Source organism: Monodelphis domestica, chromosome 2, assembly GCF_027887165.1.
Source record: "Monodelphis domestica isolate mMonDom1 chromosome 2, mMonDom1.pri, whole genome shotgun sequence".
NCBI lineage: Eukaryota > Metazoa > Chordata > Mammalia > Didelphimorphia > Didelphidae > Monodelphis > Monodelphis domestica.
The window spans coordinates 425816641-425832437 of record NC_077228.1 but is presented as its reverse complement, the minus strand read 5'-3'; positions in this window follow the sequence as shown (position 1 = coordinate 425832437).

Genomic DNA, 15797 nt, shown 5'->3' with positions numbered 1-15797 from the left:
TTCATATAGTATTTCTACTAAAAATTGACCTAATATAGCCTATGACCAAATACTTAACTCAAGTTTTATAATAAGGTACTGTAACCACCCGCATAAAAGAAAAAGAAAAACTTCAAAGTTCTTCTTTGGCATGAAGGGATGGCCAAAAAGTTTTACATGGATTTTCCAGAATGATGGGGCATTGCACCCCAACCCCAGCAAAGTGGAAGAGATATGTATAGTTTTAGCTCAGTAAATCCTTTGCACTTTGCTTGTGTGATTTTGGAGAGTTGTGTAATTTTGTTTTGTTACTGCACCTTTGTTGTGATGAAAAGTTTTAGGATTAAACCACATAGCACAACAATATGTCACCTTTTTATAGCACTTAGACTTCTCTTAAAAGGCATAAATTATCTCATTTTATCTTCACAGCATTCCCTTTAAGTGATAAGGTAGGTGATATTGTCCCCATTTCATAGATGAGAGAACTGCAATGTAGAGCTTAAATGACTTACCATTAAATCAGTGACAGAACTGGGACTTAAATTGCTTAGCCATTGGATTCTTTGACTTGTAGGCTGAGCTATTGACTCCCATTTTTCTTGTATTTCCTTTGTATTTCTTATATTTCAGTGGAAGGAGAATGATTTTCAGATATAGAAAGATAAAACTGTCTACAAAAGAAATAAAACACAAAGTAAGTAGAATATAAGCTTTTTGAGGACAAGGATCAATTTCCATCACTTTTTTCTCTAGTGCCTATCACAGCACTTAGCACTCTGCCTGGAATATGGTAGTCAGCTAAATAACTGCTTGTTGAAGAAATAAATTACAAAGTGAAATGGTGAGACATAATATAGTGCTTTCCTTCAGATAATTTAAAGCTATTTGAACCAAATGAACTATATTCCAGCATGCTGAAAAGAAGCATTATTGTCTGTTAGCCACTATTAAAAATCTTTGGGAAATCATGGAGAGCCCAAAAGACATGAAGGACTGGATGAGGAGGGGAAAGCTAGGCTAGAGGAGGTCAGTAAGTTTACCTTCAATTTCTTTTTTTTTAAACACTCACCTTCTGTCTTGGAACCAATACTGCGTATTGGTTCCAAGGCAGAAGAGTGGTAAGGGCTAGGCAATGGGGGTCAAGTGACGTGTCCAGGGTCACACAGCTGGGAAGTGCCTGAGGCCAGATTTGAACCTAGTCTCTTCCATCTCTAGGCTTGACTCTCAATCCACTGACCTACCCAGCTGCCCCCTTACCTTCAACTTCTAAGAAATTATTTAATTCATTTTTAAAACAACAAGTTTATGAATACTTACAAGGTTGAGGTAACTATCAAATAATTAGGTGTTTAAAGGACAAATAATGCCAAAAAACCTCATTTCCTTTATTCACAATGTTATTTGACTAACAGGCAAGGGGAGTGATACATACATAGACACCTGGATTTTAGAAAAGTATTTTTAAGAGTCTGTCATTATATTCTTAGAGAGATATGGATTGCAGGGTAGGCTATTGTGTTGGTTTAAGAACTGTTTTATTGGCTGTACCCAAACAATGTCTATTAATGGATCATTTTTAAAATGGAAAGATGTCTCTAATGGAGTACAAGTTTCTCTGTCCTTGACCCAATCATAGTCAATATTCAAAGTGATAGGATCACAAATATAGATGTAGAAGGTACATGAAAAGTTATACAGTCCCAACCCCTCACTCTACATATGAAGAAAGTGATATCCATGGAGATTATACGACTTGCCCAAGATAATAGTTAGTAATATGATAGAACAGGATTTGAGATTTGAACTCCAGACCTGAGATTCCAAGTTCAACATTCTTTCTTCCTCACCATCATGCTTACTTGAATGATAATATAGAAAAAATTGAGAAGGATAACCAGTATATTTTTGATATCAAAATTAGACTGTCCAAAGATCGTGGCATGTTAAAATGAGAGCTTAGCAAAATGAAATTTAACATACATAAATTAAATTCCTGTTTTGGGGTTAAAAAATAAAATGAATTGTATAATATACAGAGAACATATCTGTAAGTCAATTCATGTAAAAAAGAACTAGAGGTTTTAATGAACTAGGCTTAGCAGGTATCATTTGCTGAAGCAGCCTTCACAACATTTATGATCTTGGACAGTATTAATAGATAACATATATATAGAGCAAGGGAGGAATCCTACAGTAAGGGGTAAATGTAGGACTTTTCTTAACTGAATATAAATTTAGTTTGTCACCAGGGATTAATTTAAATCCCAATAAAAATACTCAAGCCATTTTGGGAATTTTATGGTGGTTTAATTAATATAGAAGGAAGGAATTAAGAAGAAGAGAGAGTGAAAAGGGTATAAGATTTCTCTGGCCTAGCCTAAGCCAAGGGGAGTTCAGAGACCTTCCAGCCACAAGGCCTCCTCCAAGATGAGGGACCTCCTAGAAGGATGGCATTTTTAGGAAAGGTAAAGGAAAAAAGGGAATCAGCCTAAACTCTGAGAGAACTCAGGGAAGACACCTCACCTGACCCACGATATTGAGCTTCTCCCAGTCACCTCATTAAGGATGCTTACCACCAAAACCAGACAAGAACTGCAAGCCTACCAAAATACCAAGATGCCCAAGATGCCAAACACCGCCCAGCACTCCCCACATTGCCAATAGAGACCAACATCTCCACAAGCGAGAGACAGAGTGAGAGCCACATCTCTGCGAAAAAAGCCCAGAGAAAGGAAGTGATGCAAAATATATAGATCATTCTTTACATCACTTCCTGCATCTCACATGTACCAATGGTAGCTTAAGCTTGATTTAAGACAGCCCAGGGGGTCTGTCAGTTGTTTCTTATTTGTCATTTGCTAGCACATGTCTGTCATAGGCCATCCTCCTAAATACTTAATCCTTAAGTAGGGGTGTAGACATTCCTGCTTGTTAGACTAAGCCGGGTGGAGTAAATCTAAAAGTCACACTACTGTGATCTTCACTGGTTAGTGATCTGGAGAATAGATAGAAAGACATTTATATCAACATTAATAAGTGCTACACAGAGCCAATTTCAGTTCAATATAAAGAAATTTTCTAATCATTAAGTATGTCTAAAAGTGAAATGAGGTACCTTGTAATATGATGAGAAATGGGAAGTTTAAAATACAGCCTATGTGACCACCTATTGAGGATATTGTAGACATAATCCAGTCTTTGGGTTAGGGTTACTTTAGATGACACATTTCCTATGAAATTCTGCTGCTCTGTGAGTCTATCATTCTATTCTGTGACACTGGTGGTTATAAGTAACTTGTTGGCAGTGACCTAAATTTAAAGTCTGGGCTATGGGAAAACTTATCTTCTCCAAAAAATTTATTGTGAATTTGAGGTTATGTCTGGTTGGTGCCAACAAAATTTAATGGCAAGTTGTACAAATACTATGGCCATGTTTGAAAGAGTCAAGGTGGGAGTAAAGGTTGATATTTTAAAATAACTGAAAGTTTTGACAAAAATAGGGTTTAGAAAATAGACAAGATGACCAAAGGCTAGAATGATGGACAGTCTAGAACCCTTCTGAATAGGAGAGAAAAAGAGGGAGGAATATTTAGTTATATATTTTCTGAAACTAAGATAGGTTATTAAAATTACTTCAATGTGCTTTTAATATTGAATGAAGAAGCCAAGCATGTGATTCAGTATCCAGAATATGGAAGAGACTAGCTCATTCAAGGAATGTCCTTAAGCAGATCTCTAGTCATTTCACTTGAGGTGAGGTTTAGGGTGTCTACAGGAGGAGCAGATTATACCTGAAGTTGAAAAGTGGACCTGAAGCCCAGCTGGAAAAATGCCTTTGGCCAATCCAAAAGGGGTTGTGAGGAATACTTACACTGTTGAATTGGAGAGTAAATAATAACAAAAGTATAAGATTAAAAATAGCTAACATTTCTAAATCTAAGGTTTGGAAAGCAATATATATGTATGTAAACATATTTAAGATATACATGTGATATCAACTAGGTGTTATTATTATTCCACTTTTGCATATAAGGAAACTGAGACTCAGAGAAATTAATTTATTTGCCATGGGTTACCAAGGCAATAAAGATATGAGGCAAAATTTAAATTCAGGTATTCTGAATCCAAGTTTGTAACCAAGGACAGGGACTCAGAAAAAAGACAAGAGTGAGGGCTAGTGAAGTCTATCAGTGAAAAGGGGGAAAAATAAATGTCTGAAAGAGAATTGATAACATTTTTAACCTCTGTAAAGATAATTGAACCATGTGAAACTGTGCACTGAGAATTCACTTAATATACATATAAATTGTGCTTTAAGATGCCCTTGAACTTCAGTGAAATAGGTACTTCCAATACTTTAATGCTCCAGGGGTCCATAATTCTATTCCTGTGGATATTCTTTCCATTGGGTGGTTTGAAATTCTTCTATGAATTAGTAGACACTCATTCACCATGAACAAAAAGGTCATCTCCCTGTAGACTACCTGATGACAAGCTTCTCCTAATTTAGCCACACTGGGTACGTGGGTTATAAAATATAAAATCTTCTGCCAGCTCCATTCTTGAAATCTTTAAAGGCTAGGAGGACCACCTAGAGCTTGTGCTCTACCATTACAGCCTTTAAATTTAGGATCACTGCAATGCCTCAATTAGGAATGGAGGTAGAGATGTAATGGGTGATAAATTAAAGAGATGTAGTTATCTATGCACCTTTAAATAGTGGAGATGGGTGCCAATGTGCCTTGGACAGGGAATGGGAGGATTCAGGAGAAGTAGATCATAAACATTTTCTCAGTGATTACTATGATGAATGCCTGTATGCTTGCTTGCTTGTTTCTTTGAAGATAGAATCCCCATAAGTTGTCTAGACAGGAAGTCTAGTCTAGTCATCATTCCAGGACCTGATCTCTTAATTATTTCTGGGATTGGTTATGAGACCAGAACTTCTCTTAGATACCCTGGTGGCCCCCTACTCCTTGGAGGAAAGGCTCACCATATTGGTACCAGAAATAATATGGACACCCATTCAGCTTAGCTTATTGCAACTTAGATTCAGGAGTAAAGATGACAGAAATGTGCCACCATCCCCAATCACTTCCTTTCTAAGATGAATCAGCAAGTGGTTCCTTCCTTGCTGGAGTTTATAGTCCAGTTGGAGAAAGATCATGAATCCCAGGGGTGCAACTTTTAGAAGAGAAAGCTCTCTTTATTTTCCAAGTAATGACAGCAGAACATAGCCCAGAAAATCAATTCGGAATTATGCAATCATGACTAAGTTATTCATTGACCCAACAATCTCATCACTGGGTTATATAATGCCCTAAGGAGATCAGACACAGAAAGAAAAGCCTCAGAATACCAAAATAGTCATACTTGCCCTTTTTATAGTAGTAAACAATGCAGAACAAAGTGGATATGCATTCATTGGAAAATGGCTGAACAAGCTGTGGCAAATGAATGTAATGATATATTATTATGAGCTCCTCGAAGGCAAGGACTGGTCTTATTTTTCCTTCCTTTGTTTTCCCAAACCTGAGGCCAGTGCCTAGTACATTACAAGGACTTAAAACATTCTTGTTAATTAACAGACTCAATTATTTCTTAATAAACAATGAATATGAAGAAGTCAAAAATATGGAAATATTTGTAGGAACTTATGTAGAGTGAAGCAAGGAAAAACAGAATGACTACAATATTTTAAATTGAAGGAACACTAAAAAGATTGCTAGTGATTTTAATAATAAACCTTGATCCTATTTTTAAAAATGGAAAAGGATCTACTTATACAAAAATATTTATAGCAGCTCTTGTATGTGGTGGCAAAGAATTGGAAACTAAAGGTATGTCAATCATTTGGGGAATGGCTTAACAAATTGTTGTAGATAATGGTGATGAATACTATTGTGATGTAAAGAATGATGAAAAGGGTGATTTCAGAAAGACCTACATGAACTGATGCAGAGCAAAATAAGCAGAATCAGGAGAACATTGTACACAGTAACAGCAATATTGTGAAATGATCATATGTGGTGTACTTTGCTACTAACAGCAATGCAATGATCCAGGACAATTCTGAAGAACTTATAACAAAGATTGCTATCCACCTCCAGAGAAAGAACTGTGGCAGTATGAATGCAGATGAAAGCATATTGTTTTCCATTTGGTTTTATGATTATTCATTTACAAAAATGAACAATACAGAATATGTTTTGAATGGCAATATATGTATAACCCAGATAAAATTGTTTGCTAGCTCTGAGACAGGGGAGGGAAGGATGAACACAGATCATTTGGATCATATAACTTTGGAAAACTTATGTGGAAATGTGTTAGTATATGCAATTGGTAAAAAATTAAAATTAAAAATAAACTTTGGTCCTGGGAAAAAATAATGATACTGCCCTTCCTCCTTTTGGTGAACATATGGGGGACTTTAGGATAGAGTTTTGCATACATTGATTACCAGACATGGTATTTGTGGTTTCCATTTATCTCTTTTTTCTTTTTACAAGAGAAAGAATGCTGGGGCAGTTGAGAGGTAGAGTAGGAAGCTGGTAAGGCAGTGTGGAATGTATCCAGATATAGTTGTATGGTAAAACAAAAAGTTCCCATTGAAAAATATTTGAAAGAAAAGAAACTCATAGTCAGAAATTCGAACAAGGTCAAAGAATCTTCTTTAGAGATAGAAAGATAAAGGCATTGTTCCTTAGGACTCTCAGAGTAGGGTATCCAAGCAAAAAAGAAAATCAGAAAGGAACTTTGGCCCTTGGTTTATTGAGAGATAAACACATTTACATTGGGAAGAAACCTCTGTAAGATAAAAAAAACTACTTGCTCAGTTTTTACATCTTTGTTACCAAGGTTTCATAGATTCTTTCCAAGATTTTCAGAGCAGGATTGGAGAGGCATTAAATTTAAGATGAGTCATTTAGGAATAGTGACCCAGTCAAAGATATAAAAGGAATCTGTTGTTCTATTTTGTGTGTTTATTCTCAATACCCCTTTTTGAAGCATAACTGGAGCTTCCCTGATGTGCTCCCTGGGCCCATAGAATACACATCTGTCTTGTATGCTGCTGACAGGATAATGTATATGGGGCAGCAGCTGTGGGACGATATAACCATTGTGGTTTACAGATGTCTGAAGAAATGTTTCATCAAGTTGGCATTTCCTGGGTGAATGCTAAATACTGGCTCTTTGGAATGCTGCTTAAGTCTAAAAATTGGAAAGTGACTCTTCTGGAAGATTTCTACAACATTTGTTCTCTTCTGCCTCAACTATTTCTCTCCATAAAGCTATATTTGGATGTACATAGGATCATTTGGAGGATTTAAATAAAAGTATGAGCTGCTGACTTGGTGGAAATCTTTGATTTCATCAATGTGGCTAATGCCCTGCATTGGTCTATATCACTTCTCCAAAATTTGTCATCCCATTGGCCTATTGCCCACATTCCCCTTTAAAGAAAGTATTCCTCATACCCAGTCTCTACCTCCAACACTGAAAGAATTTTTCTCTGCTTTACCAAAGGGGCACCAGTGTAGAAATTTTCTAATATTTATAGCCTCCATTCAGAGAATATCATTCATATAAAATGGCCAGTTCACCCACTTTGCTCATCATTCATCCCCTAGGTGAGTTCCTTTACAAAGATGTCTACATGGAGATCAAATTAGGGAATACATTAAAGTAGGCTTGTAGCCACCATTCCATTACCCTAAAGTTTATTGATATTTTTATTTTTTGTGAAAACACAGTCCCTTGTAAGTTATAAACATATAGTAGTTATAAGAAAATACTTATATTTTTAAAAGAGTACCATTAAAACAACATGCAGGTTGGTGTCACCAAATTTTGTTTCCTAAATGCAAACCAGCCTATTATTCCTATTGCTCCTCATTTATGAGCCCACCTCATTACGTATTTGCTCATTTTGTCCAAGATAAACATATTGGAAGGAATGATTTAATATACTATCCTTGCAGTAGCAGATCATAATTTGAGTAATTTTGTCCTTTTTAAATTCTACCTTTTTTTCCCTCAGTATGAACTATTAGGCTATTCTCTCTTATATTACTATGGATTTTAACTGAAAAGTCATGGTGGCTTTCTAGACCTCAATGAAAATATTAAAATGTCAATTTCAAGTAAAAGCATTTGGAAAATCTCACCATCACCATAAATAAGGAATCTTTCTTTTGTTTGGACTTTGAAATATGATAAAATGAGAATTGGGAGAGATTGGACCTGTTATTTCCTTGCTATTGTGGAAGAGGCATGAAGAAAGAGAGAACTTCATGCTTGCAAAAGAAAGCTGGGGACCTGATCTGTCAATCAAGGTGAAGATTCCAAACAGAATGTTCCCAGGAAAGGCAGTTGGTTGCTGGCCAGAGGAGAGGAACTGAGACTTTGGCTCTGGGTTTACTGACCAAGGGAACCTCTTCTCTGAGGTTCCTGACTAGGGAGAGACTGGCTTCATCTGTCCTAGCTTGAAGGATCTTTTGGGAGGGGGGGCTTCTGGAGTTTGACTGAGAAGAAATTAACTTTTGTTGGTGGCTTTGTGTAATTGAAGAAAAAAGAAGATTTAACAGTTGTCCTCCATAACTCTGACTGTCTCTGAGTCACAGTTGTAACTGGACTGACAATTTCCATAATCCTCCTAATTCTCCTTGTAGACTAGGGACACCCCTATCCCTCTCACCTCAATTCTCATCCTGTTGTTCCCAATAAACTCCCTTACTTGAGGAAGGAAGAGAAAAAGAGTTTTTCCTCATAAATCTTATAGTCCACTCAGGGGGATTGGGGGGAGGGAGGAAGCCAAAAGGCTTCAAGAAGAGGGTGTTTAAGGAAGGTGAAGGAAGAGTGGAGGGTGGGAAATATCTTGATCTTATTAGCCATTGGTGATCAATAGGCAAACCCAGAATACACCAGAGTAACCCCTCTAGCAGCATCTCTATATCTCTCATTATCTCTCTTCTATCTCCATTCACAATTAGGCACCACCAGGTTTCCCCTAGCATCTCTCTACTCACAAGCCAGAGTATATTCCATTTACCACAACCAGTTCAGATTATCTCTTTATTACACTATAGGAAACTTCCAGGTGAAGAAACTCCTTCTACTAGTACAGATTATCACCTTCTGAGTAGCTTTTGGAGCTGCTAAAAGCATTGAGAGATTAACTGATTTCCCCAGTATCACAGAGCCAGTATGGGTCAGAAGTTGAACTTGATCCCAATGGAATAACTATTAGTGAGTACCAGGCCCTAGACAATCTAGTGTCTGTGATTTAGTATTTAGCACTATTTCACATTATTCCTCCCTTCCTTTTTTTCTTTTTTTTAAATCCCTTGTCTTTTGTCTTAGAATCAATCATATTGATTCTAAGATAGAAAAGTGGTAAAGGCTAGGCACTTGGGGTTATTACTTCCTCAGGGTCACATAGATAGGAAGTGCCTGAGGCTAGACTTGAACCCTGGTCCTCAACTCCAAACCTAGATCTTTCCATTGTGCCATCTAGCTGCCTCTTATCCTTTGTTGTCAATCTTTTATTTACTAACTTCCATTATTTCACATTACTCTCCCTTTGCGCCCATGCTCGTGCCTTAATAAATGCCAAGTTTGTCTTCTTTTACTTTCTCACATGATGATTCTGAGCCGTGTTTTAAAATCCAAATCAGATATAACTAAGAACTCTTTTCCTCTTTGGATCTGATATTTTATTTTGAACCTCTGAACACCTCTTATTGGTGGTGAAGCAGAGAGTGCTGAGCCGGAAGTCAGGAAAACTCCTCTTCCTGAGTTCAAATCGACCTCAGGCATTTACTAGTCATCTGACCCTGGAAAAATCTCTGTTTTCTCTCTGCCTCTGTTTCTCATCTTCTCTGTCTTTGTCTCTCTTTCTTATCCTTGCTTTCTCATCCTCTCTGTCTGTCTCTCATTCTCTCTTTCTCTCTGTCTCTCATTCTCTTTTTCTCTCTCTCATCCTCTCTGTCTGTCTCTCATCCTCTCTGCCTGTCTCTTTCTCTCATCCTCTTTCTTTCTCCCTGTCTCTGTCTCTCTCTTTGTCTCTTCCTGTTTGTTTGTATGTCCATCTCTCTCTCTCTCTCTCTCTCTCTCTCAATCTCTCTCTCTCTCTCTCTCTCTCTCTCTCTCTCTCAATCTCTCTCTCTCTCTCTCTCTCTCTCTCTCTCTTTCTCTCTCTCTTCCTATGTGTGTGTGTGTGTCTCATCCAGAACTAAAATTTTATCATTTTAAGGAATTTCCTGGGAGGAAACTCCTTCCATCAATGTAGATCAGCACCTGCTTTACATGTCAGCAATGCCAATATGTACTTGTGAGATATTAGGTACCCTGAAGTGTATGGGATACAGCTGTGCCCCTTGCTGATGGCCTTACCTCTTGGGACCAGTACACAACCAGGCTTCCAAGCAGTTGTAGGTATAAAAGTGAAAGATTTATTATTAATAAAATGCAGCGTGAGGCAGGGAGGATTAAGGAACAAGGTTTTCCCTAGCACTATGAATTCTTTCTCCCCTTTCCCTCTACATGCCCCACATGGGGAAGCCTTCATTTTTCTTGAAGGTCCCTAAGCTCTTCCTCTCTCTCTGGCTAATTTCCCAGGCCCTCTCTGAATCTACCTGACTCTATAAAATCCTCCCAGGTGGTTCCTCAAGAGGTAACAGTCTTTTAAGATGGAACAGGGATGAACCATAGATGACTGAGTTCTACCTAGCCGGGCCAGACCCTGATCTTGGCTCAGGCCTCACACCACAACTGCCTCTTGACAATGAGGTCTTTATCAGGTTTGATATCATACAAAGTCTTCTTCAATGTCTCTCTTCTTTTTGTGAGGAAAGGTACTTCCAAGAAAGTCCAAAAGTTTCCCTTCAAAGCTCACTGTTAGATTTGGTGTCTCTGGGATCAGCAGAGCTCGGCTACCTCCTCTTCTCTCAGCTCCAAGAAACAGGATGCCCTCTTCTCTTGGTTGGTGTCCCTTCAAAACTTCTCTCCAGACTCTGGAATCTCCTGTTACAGAGTTCCCAGCAAGCGGCCAGACCAACCTCTGCAAAAACAACCTTTTCACTACTTAAACCCAATTTCTCTCTCTGTCATTTCTACACTAACACTGGAGAGATATGTTCTGTGAGCTATGTTTTGTTTAGTTATCAAAAGCTTAAAATACACAGTACTCTACTTTCTCTGATAACACCATTTCTCCAGGGTCCCACACCTCTCCATTCTCTCACTCTTTCAGTTGACTTTTAAATTACTGAGAAAATTAAATTAATTAGCCCCGAGCTCCCTCTTCTCTTCCTTCAATTCAAAATCCCTTTAATTTCTCACCTCCCCTTCTATCTCCTCCTTTCCCTCAGTTTATTATAATGAAGTGGCCCTTTACTTTTTTTTGGAATTGAAAATTTTTATTTAATTAATTAATTTAGAATATTTTTCTATGCTTACAAGTCACCAAACAGCTGTCTGCCTTAGTTCTCTCACATGTAAAAGGGGGATGATAATGGCACCTATCTTCCAGATTATGAGAATCAAATGAGAATATTTATAAAGTGCTTAGCATAGTAGGTGTTTCATAAATGCTTATTACCTACCTTTATTCCTGCTTTATGGACCCTCCTTAGACCCCACTGTGGTCTGTTTCCCATTGTGATCTCTCCCTAATGGGCCTGCAGTTACAAAAATCAAATACTGACAATCCTGACATCTGATTTCTAGTCCTTGCTCAGCAACATATGCTATATAACACACACACACACACACACACACACACACACACACACATATATATATATATACATATATACATATATATATAAAGGTACACACTAGTAGCAATACCAGAGGGGGGAAGAGGGCATATTTGAGAGATGTTGCAAAGGTGAAATCAACAGTCCTTGACCAAAGCTTGAATACAGGGGAATGAGAAAGAGGGAGGAATCCAGGATGATTCCTAGGTTGTAAGCCTGAAGGACTGGAAAGATGGTGCTGCCCTCTATAGTAATAGGAGAGGGAGAAGACAAAAGAGGGTTAAGGAGAAAGATCATGAGTTCATATTGGACTACTTCTTGGATATATCAATTTTTTTTAAACCCTTACCTTCTGTCTTGGAGTCAATACTGTGTATTGGCTCCAAGGCAGAAGAGTGGTAAGGGCTAGGCAATGGGGGTCAAGTGACTTGCCCAGGGTCACACAGCTAGGAAGGATATATCAAATTTAAGATGTCTCTTAGACATATATTTTGAGATGACTGAAAGGCAGTTGTAGATCCAAGATTAAAGGTCAACAGAGAGAATGGGTAAAGAAACAGGTTTAAGAATCATCAGAATAGAAATGGTAATTAATCCATTGGAGCTGGTGTGATTACCAACTAAAGTGGTACAGAGGAAGAAGAGAGGAGGGCACAGGACAGAAATATGGTCTGGCAAAGTAGACAGAGAAGGAATTGTAGGATGAGAAAGAGGAAAACCAGGAGAGAGTGATATCCTGAAAACCTACAGAGAAGAGAGTTATGGGAGAATGATTGCTTAAGTCTGTCAAAAGCTAAGAGGGAGCATGAGGGTCAATAAAAAGCCATTGGAACTGGCAAATGAGAAATCACTAGTAACTTTGGAGAAAGACATTTGTGGAATGATAAGGTTGGAAACCAGTTTATATGATGTTGAGAGTGAGAGAAGACGAAGGTTAACTAGAAAGGGCAGGACAGACGTGGGATAATAGGAGGGATAGAAGGATCAAGCAAGCCTTTTTTCAGGTTTGGGAGACATGGGCATATTGGTAGGCAAAAGGAAATGAATTAATAGAGAGGAACAGATTGTAAATAAGCAAGAGAGCAGGAATGACAGGGGGAACAATCTGTTGGAGAAGATGGGATGAAAGGGATTTCTCTAACAAGTAAAGGGTTTAACCTTGATGAAAAGTATGACCACTGTAAAAATTAAATTATATTTCTAATAATAAAAATATTATATTTTATGAGTTTTATTAAGGATTATTAGAAATCAAGGAATAAAGAAGATACAAATTAAAAAAAAACCGCATGCCCATGGCTAATAAGCCCATTTAAATCCAGGCGCTTAGCTTACTTGCTGCACTTGCTACATCATTGCAATGGCAGAGAAAAGAAGAGTAGGAGGTGTTACTGCCAGTTAAATACCAATTGTGATCTCACCAATATGGGGACTCAAGTGAAATTATATGGAATTCTGGGAAATACCAAGGACTTCTGGGGATTGAAGTCTAGGGTTCAAAATCTCCATTTTTACACCACTTCTTCATGTGAGACAGGGGTGAAGGAGAAAATAGGGATAGAAAATACCTAAGTGACTGGAGATAAGGAAGAGGAGAGAAGAGGGAGTTCATGGGAAATAGCCTTGATATGTTCTATAAAATATGAAGCAAGGTTCTCACTTCAGAGAATGGATTGAGATAGGATCATGGAAGGCTTGAGGAGAAATGAAAGGATTTGGAAAAGCTGCTATGGAGTTAGATAGCAAACTGACAAGGGGAGTATAGTAGGATTACCTAGCACCAATGATTGACCAGTTGAGGTTATATAGCATAAATCTGTAGTGTCTCTGGTCAGAAGACTTATGTGATTTTCCTTATCTTCATTCAACAGGATATATGTAGGTATGATAGAAATAAATTATAGGAATCACCCAAGACTGGGGCTTGGCTGGACATGACCATGATATGATCAATGGATTAGGGATTCCAGAGAAAAGAATAGTGCAGAGTTAGTTCACCAAAGAGTCAAGATGGGAAGCAGAGAAGAGAATAGCTAGTACAGGGGGAAACTGCCTGGGAGAAAATTGAGGACTCAAGGAATTTGAGTATCAGAGAGTATAATAGTTTAATTTGGAGAGTCTTATAAAGTTCTTCTAGTTGGTGTAGTAGAGAGAGTGCCAGGCTTGGAGTCAGGAACATTCGTGTTTCTAAATTCAAATCTGGCCTTAGACATTTACTAGCTATATGACCCTGGGCAAGTCACTTAAACCTATATTGATTTAGAATCTTGAACCCTAGAGACTACATTTCCCACAACCTCCCTTTCCTTTTCCTGTTTGTGTGTCTCCTTACATGGATGGAGGTTTTGAGTTTCCATTTTTGCCCACACAGGCCTCTGGTTTGTACCAGTGAGGAGGAGGAAGCGGTTTTTTGCTTTTCTCAGTTTTTTTTTTTTAATTTCTCTGATTGTTTTTGATTTCTCTGTGCTCTAAGTGGATTTTACTAAATAGTATTAAAATAATACTTGGAGTATTGAATATTAATTTTAATCTTTACATTTTTAGCAACCACCTGTGTGCCTCAGTTTAATGATCTATTAAATGAGCTAGAGAAGGAAATGCAAACCATTCTAGTATCTTTGACAAGAAGGCCCCAAATGGGGTTATGAAGTCAGACACAACTTTAAGAAGACAAAACAGGGGGCAGCTGGATCAGTGGATTGAGAGCCAGACTCAGAGATAAGAAGTCTTGGGTTCAAATTTGACCTCAGACACTTCCTAGCTGTGTGATTCTGGGCAAGTCACTTAACCCCCATTGCCTAACCCTTACTGTTCTTCTGCCTTAGAACCAATACCTGGTATTGATTCTAAGATGAAAGGTAAGGTTTGTTTGTTTTTTTAAGACCAAATAGCAACATAAAATTCTTCCTAGAATTTCTTTATCATTTTATCCTTAGCAACTGATAGCCTACACATGTTTTCAAGAGGGTTTTTTTTTCAAAATTTATCATTTTTGATTTTTGTCATATTAGCCAGTCTGATAGATATGAGGTGGTACCACATATTTTTAAATGTTTTAAATTTTCTATTTCTCTAATTAGTAGTGATTTGGAGCATTTCTCATATGACTAAAGATAGTTTTAATTTCTTCATCTGAAAATATCCTTTGCCAATTTATCAAATGGGGAATGTTGTGTATTCTCATAAATTTGACTCAATCTTCTATATATTTGAAACTCACTATTAAAAAAATTGTCCTCAATTGTTGGTCTTCTAATCTTGTTTGCATTAGTTTTGTTTGTTCAAAATCTTTTAAATTTAACATAGTAAAAGTTATCTATTTTATATTTCATAATGTTCCTTGGGTCTTGTATGGATACCCAGGCAAGTTCTTTAACCTTTCTGAGTCTGTTCCCTCACTTTAAAATGAGAGTGCCAGACAACAATGTCTTGTAAAGAGATTAAAGTAAAGAGATTAGTTGTCTTTTCAATGTCAAAATCTGTGAACCTTAATAGGGATGATATAAGAGCTCTTTAAAGCAAGAAACCTATGTTATATAGTATTGAAGTAAATACTTGGGAGGGAGGTAGAAAAACTCATATCGACACTTAGATACTGAAAATAAAACCATGTATTTTGCCATTAAATGTTATTTCACTGAATTTTAAAATGTGGCAGCAAGTGTGCTGTTTTAAACTCCACGAACTATAATTGTCCACTTCAGTTGTCTTGCCATCTGGTCTGCTATAGAAACTTTTGGGTCACTGGATCTTCGAAGATCATGCCTTAGAAGACTTAATCTACTTTGCTTGGAACTCTTGCCTTGGGGCTTTAATACCTGTGATTGGTGAGTAAGAGAATGTAGACTGACAAAATCCTCTATTTTTAGCCAGCCCCCAACTAGACCATGTTTCACGTCCCATACAACCACCTACCCTAGACATCTAGTTATCCATCCTCTCCCTTCATTGCTATACCCTCAGAGACCAAGCCCTGGGGAGTGAATCCACTTAGCTTTGGAACTTCTACCCTAAGACTCAAATTATCCCATTTGATGAATATAAAATTAC